General features: G+C 45.3%; 1 non-coding gene across 1 annotated transcript; it reads left to right on the top strand.

Annotated features, from left to right (window-relative positions):
- Positions 1-3,399: 3,399 nt before the first annotated feature.
- Positions 3,400-3,471, top strand: trnaa-agc (transfer RNA alanine (anticodon AGC)). The gene has a single exon. It is a non-coding gene; the product is annotated as a tRNA-Ala (tRNA).
- The last annotated feature ends 2,786 nt before the right edge of the window (positions 3,472-6,257 follow it).

Raw genomic sequence — 6,257 nt, 5'->3', positions numbered from 1 at the left:
CTCTCAGCTCATAGCAGTTCTACAATAAAGGTTCCAACACAACGTTCCATTGATCCATGAACAAAGCAGGCAGTGAGACCATGATGATGTCACATCTGTCCACTGTCCAGATGTCAGAGCTGAAAATGATAGGATGCCATGTTCCCTTCAACAACAGTCCAGCAGAAAGCCACCATGAAGACCTGAGGAGAAACAAGGCAGCTCACCACAGTCAGGAACTCCCAGTCACCTCAACAAGGTTTCTGTCCACTCACGTTCAACCAGACCAGCAGATCACCTGCATCCCCACTGCCTCACCACCAGAGGGCAGTAGAACATCAACCATAGAGGCTCCCACTGAGGAATGAACACCACCACCAGCAGACAGCTCTCCCTCCCTGACAGCATTTAAAGGAGATGAATGATGGATCATCAAACTCCACCATTCACTGTGACTCAGGGCCGCTCCCTCTGCTCTGACTCTCTTTGATTGTTTGTCTTTGTTTTATTCAATCAAGTTGTTCCTCCTCTCTCTCTTCTTGCTGCTCTACCCCCCCCCCATGTGATGTCTACTACCTCCTCCTCCTTGATGACACTCATTGTGAGGTCTCTTCATCAGCCCTCCTCTGCTTTCTGAGCCACAAACAGTTTTTCTGAGTTGCTAAAACCCTGAACTCCATCTTGAACCCAGACTCTCAGCAGCCTGACCACATTTACTGAACTGGTCCCTCTTTGGTGAAACCATCACCACGTTTCTGAAGGCTCTGAATGTCCTGATGCTGATGTCATTCTGCTTCCTCTGACAGAGGCAGCTTTGGTCCGTTCTGGCACTGTGACATCAAAGACTAAATGCTGAGATCAAGAAGAACATTTACAAAACATGAACAAAACTTGATGACAGAATTCTTTGTCCTCCTCCATCACCACGATGCCATCGATGGTCCGTTACTGTTGCAGTGCAGTAACATCATGAGTTGTGTCAAACCATCTCTGTCAGTTCTGCGAGTGTCTGGAGTGACGTCTCCAAGGACAATTGCTGCCAGGACTACAGAGGAAACATCAACATCTGTTTGCATCTGGCTTCAACTGTACTTTTCCTCTAGGTTCAACTTTGCTAGGTTACAGTGACTTGTGTACAGAGTAGTGACTTGATCAGCTGGTGGTGATGATGTAGCTTTAGGATGCTAACACAGTTGTTACTCAGGGCACCGCTGGTTGTAATTTAGAGTCCAATGAGAAACGCTCAGTCTCAGGTTCCAGCTTGTCAGTGAGTTCTTTGAGGGTCAGAGACTTACATACAAATATAAAAACCAGTTGAAACACTTCCTGGAATTTTAAGAGGATTGAATACAAACAAGGAAGCGTGTAAGACAGAGTAATAATACCAGTAAAGCAATGAAGGCACATGGAGGATCAGACATGAATCATAAGATTTATCTGAGACTCAAGTGGACGGCAAAGGTAGCAGGTGAGAAGGTGTTCAGGATGAAGGGTCAGTGACCTCCAAACAAAGAAGACTCCTGAATGGAGGTTGAGCAGAGTCTGGGGAGTCAGGTGGAGCTGGCAGTGAGACAGGAGTTGAGGCCTGAACAGATGCAGCACTGGTCTTTGTTACTGTGACAGCATGACAACCAACAGGACCTGCTCACGTTCTCAGCTGGATTGTTCTCATCAATGTGCGGAACCTCTCCAACGACCTGGTGGGGGGACGGCCTACCAAGCCTCCACCTCAACGACCGTGGCTCCCACTGGGATTCGCGATGCTCTTCTCAGGCACAAGGGGGCTTCTCTCCGCTGGTCAGGATGGAGATTCAAGGCTCACGGGAGGTCAACAGTATTGTGACCGTGAAAAGGGGGAGAGGAGAAGTTCTGTTTAAAGTTAAAGAACAAAGAAACAAAAAAGTAAGCAGAAGAGAAAGAAAAGAGGAGAGACGGACCAGCAGCTGGAGGAGCTCACGGAAAAATAAGAAGCGCTGAAGAGCCTGAACCCAACCCAACTGTAACGGATGGTGTCGTGACTATCATAATAAACTGGTCCGCCGTGGGGGTGACCTTTGACCTGTGTGGGGCTGCTGGCCAATCAGCACCCTTTGCCGTCCTCAGTACTTCTCAGATATTCCTGTATTAAACAGGTCAACAGAGGGCAGTCATGCATCCCTCAGATCCTCCAGAGCAGGGGTTTTCAGTTAAAATTCTCCTGGGTCCAGTTTTCAAACCTCTTCAAGCTTGGGTCTGGAGGCCTAGCACAGTTTTTCATGACTGCTGATTTCAGTGATGGGCCCACGCCTGCATGTTAGCCAGCAGTCGAGCTGTGCTTTATGATCCAGGGGCATCTTTAGCCAATGGAGGTAGACTTTAAGGCTGTTGTATCAGTGTCTGTTTGGTCAACAATGAACTTTCAGATCGAATGAAGTCGCCGACATTTCAATAATAGTCGTTTTTATTGTCTGCTTTTTTCAACATTAACCTTAAACCTATTGTCCAGCAGGGGGCAACATAAAGAGAAGAGTGTATATGACTATGTGAGTGTGTGTGTGTGTGTGTGTGTGTGTGTGTGTGTGTGTGTGTGTGTGTGTGTGTGTGTGTGTGTGTGTGTTTTGAAGACGACTTCTTGTCTCCATTTTTGTTGTCACTCTTCTCTTAATTTTCAGTTTCACTCATTAAAATGAAGCAGCTTTGACGTGTGTACTTCTCTTGTGCATCAACAACTTTGGTCTTTAAGCTGACAAACACACCACACGCCACTCACTCTATAGATTAAATCTGCTGATAACACAAAACACGTGACCTTGTGACCCTGCATGACGTTTTGCTCCAACTTTCCAGAACTAATAGGAGGAACAGCATGGATCGTTCTGAGCAAGAACTCTGACATCACCATCATCATGAACAAGAAGGATGTCGGACTCAACTTCAACAAATCTGAAATGTCCCCTTAAGCTCCTGCTACTTTGAACTGATGCCTAAACCTTCAGTTTCCATTCATCACTCAGAACCTCTCACAACCCCAGAAGAACAAGCAAAGGTTTGGAGCAGTAAAGCCTTCAATAATGACATCATCATGTTTGAGGGTTTTCTTCCCTCAAACTGTTTCTACCAACACGACAGAATCCTGGAAATATTTCAGGTGTTGACCTCCCAGCAGCCTGAAGGTCAACCTGCATTATCTGTTATGTTGCTGAGCAGAGGAGGGAGCTCAATGGTAGAGCGCTAGCTTAGCATGTGAGAGGTGGTGGGATCGGTGCCCTCGTTCTCCAGAAGACTTCAGCTTGTTCTGTTGTTGAGCTCTGATGAAACCACTGACTTTGAACCACACACAAAGTGAAGGAGAGACTTAAGATTGATGGCACCTGAGGAACTTCTAGGTTTCCTAAAATCAACTGGAAATTCATTCACCAGTTAAACAGTGACTCTACCAGAGGGGGTGTAGCTCAGTGGTAGAGCGCATGCTGAGCATGTGTGAGGCCCTGGGTTCAATCCCCGGCATCTCCAGCTGGTCCTGTGTAACCTTCATCTTACCTGCCACAGTGATCCTTAAATGTGACAACAGTTGATTCACTATCAGAAGACATCTTCTCCATGTTCAAGGTGGGCGAACTTTCCACAAATATTCAAAATTACTTTTGAAAATGAAAACATGGATCAAACCTGCCCTGTCAATCACCCACAATGGGCGGATCGTCCCACTCCCTATCAGGTTCCCCACTCCGTGACCCAGGAGGCTCCCTCTCCCTATCAGGACTAGAAATCCATTGGGGTCTCCCTGCTCAGGTAGGAGTCCTGCCCACAACGTTAAGCTGTTGATGTTCTAGAGGAGACAACATCTGATCTTTGTTAGATCCACCAGTCAAAGGGTTTCTTTAAAGGCTGTAGCAGCTGAGAATGAGGAATTAATAACCATCTTAGTGAGGACATTTTGAAACATGATGACATTTTATTGACTTGTAGCACTGCAAAAATCATCTCCCCTCCAAAAACCCTCTTCTCCAACTCTGTACTCAAGTTGTCTCCTCATCAGGCACCACAGGATCCAGGATGTTCAGTCAAAAAATCATTAGTGATTTCAAAAATGGCCATCAGACACAAAATAAGACTTCAAACAGGTTTACAACTTTATTTGATGTTGGCTCATTTTGTCCATTTTGCCTCCACACTGTCCTTCATCACAGCATTTAACATCAGGACTGCTCCCAGATCAGCTCCATGACCTCATCCCTGCACCAGAGTACCGCCCAAGTTCATCAAGGATGGCCAACATGAGCAGGTCTAGATTCACCTCCATCTTTGGAGGTTGTTGAATTTCCTCCTGAGAACCGTCAGGCTGTTTCCTTACTTTGCTGTGACCCAACAGCAGACAGCAACAAGGACTGTGGTGCACTTGGTAAAATCACCATCTGGAGTCTGGACCAAGATGATGATGTGATCCTTTGATGAGTTTAGAATCAGTCAGAGATCAAAGACTGGAGCAGGAATTCAATGCACAGAACCCAGAGATCAAAGACAGAATTCAGACATCAAACTCAGAATTCAACGATCAATCAATTTGAGGAACCAGCATCTCATGTGAAGATGCTTCTGAACTCATGAAGTGAAATCCTAACAAATAGAGATGAATGAGTCCAACTGGGACTGGCGACCTGTCCAGGGTGTACCCTGCCTCTTGCCCGTAGATGCTGGGATAGGCTCCAGCCCCCCCGCGACCCTTAATAGTAAGGAATAAGCGGAAGATGACGATGGATGATGGATGGAGTCCAACTGGACCTGAACAGGAGAGAAATAAAGGAGTTATTGTTATGCAGTTGTTATTTATTTCCAGGCCAGGTGAGGGTTGGATTTTGTTCGTCCATGTTGAAGTGAACTGACAGTGGGACTGAGGACCTGGGCTGAAGTCCAGCTCACTGCTGGTTTAATAAAACCACCTGATTGTTTTTCCTATCAGCTCTGATCTGATGGAAGAAACAAAAAGCCAAACTTCATTCGTCCGTGTCCAAACTCCAAGTCTGTTGATGTGCAGCACTCCAGTTATTTGTTTCTTTCCAGACAGAAGCAGGTTGGTGGAGGAATAAAACCTCAACAGTGAACAAACAGCAATGAGAGAAGTGAATCCTGCACTCAGAGAAGTTGTGTCTGCACTCGCCAACCAGGAAACGCGTCTATCTTCTGTGTGACTGGGGCAGCTGCTGAGAGCTGCGTTTCTCAGCTGTGTGGGGGCGGGACTCTGTGTGTGATTGACAGGTCAACTGTCTGCCAGACAATGTTGTGGGACACAAACACAAAATGCGAGGTGCCATTTCCATTCTGGGTCGATCAGCTCTGGGACCGTTTTGTCTTTTGAATGAAGAAATGCATTAATTTCAGGTAGCAGCTTGTAAAAATGCCCCGGCTCAACCACCAGACCTCTGTGTACACTGTCAAGAAAAAAAACTATTAAAAAACAGTAAAAAGTCTGGCAGCAGAGTTTCCAGACGAATACCGGCAAATTACAGTAATGAACTGTTCCACAAAATTACATGGAATAAACTGTAAAAATACACAGCAGGTTTCACAGTCCCAACTCATTAAATTACAGTCCATTTAGTGTTGATAAATGTGCATTCAACTGCAGGAAAACAGGCCCATCATGGAAAAACACATGAAGAACAAGGACCTTTCAGGTTCTTCTCTAAGTTCAGGGCTCTTACTGGTTCATTTATGAAACAAACCAGTCTATGAGCAGGAATTTCCCATTAAAAAGTTCATTTGACAGTTGAAAAGCAAGCATAGTCCATCAAAATAGCCAAGTTTAAGGTCAATCACTGTCAATTGAAGCTATTTAGTTGTTACTTTATGAAACTGAGCCAACTTTCTACAGTGATTTCCTGTTAGATTCTGGTTTCTCCAAGTATAAAAACTACAACAATGTATAAACACAGAATCTGTACTTGGAACAATAGAGAATTTCTGCATATTTACAGTATCAGTCCATCACTTTAGAGGATTGGAATGTAAAATAATCATTGGACAATGGAAATCATTTATCCTTTAACGAAACAACTTCAGTGCAGAGTTGATAACTGCACTTCAAACTCTGAACTGGTGTCCACATCAATGTGGAATTTGAGGAGGCCACAGCCACCAAATTTCCCAGAGTTCTTGACTATTTGCAGTCTCTTCCCTTGGAGAAGTCAAGTGGAACTACAAGACAAGGAGCAGAAATCCAAGCTGCTGGTGGACCACGTGGTGCTGTGTTGATGCTACTTTCCCACTCAAAGGGGATCGTGCAGGAATGTTCCACACGG

The sequence above is a fragment of the Aulostomus chinensis genome, chromosome 1, assembly GCF_037954235.1.
Source record: "Aulostomus chinensis isolate RoL2024-O1b breed Wild chromosome 1, RoL_Achi_v1.0, whole genome shotgun sequence".
Taxonomy (NCBI): domain Eukaryota; kingdom Metazoa; phylum Chordata; class Actinopteri; order Syngnathiformes; family Aulostomidae; genus Aulostomus; species Aulostomus chinensis.
The sequence above is the reverse complement of the archived record's forward strand: the minus strand, read 5'-3'. Positions and strand labels throughout refer to the sequence as shown.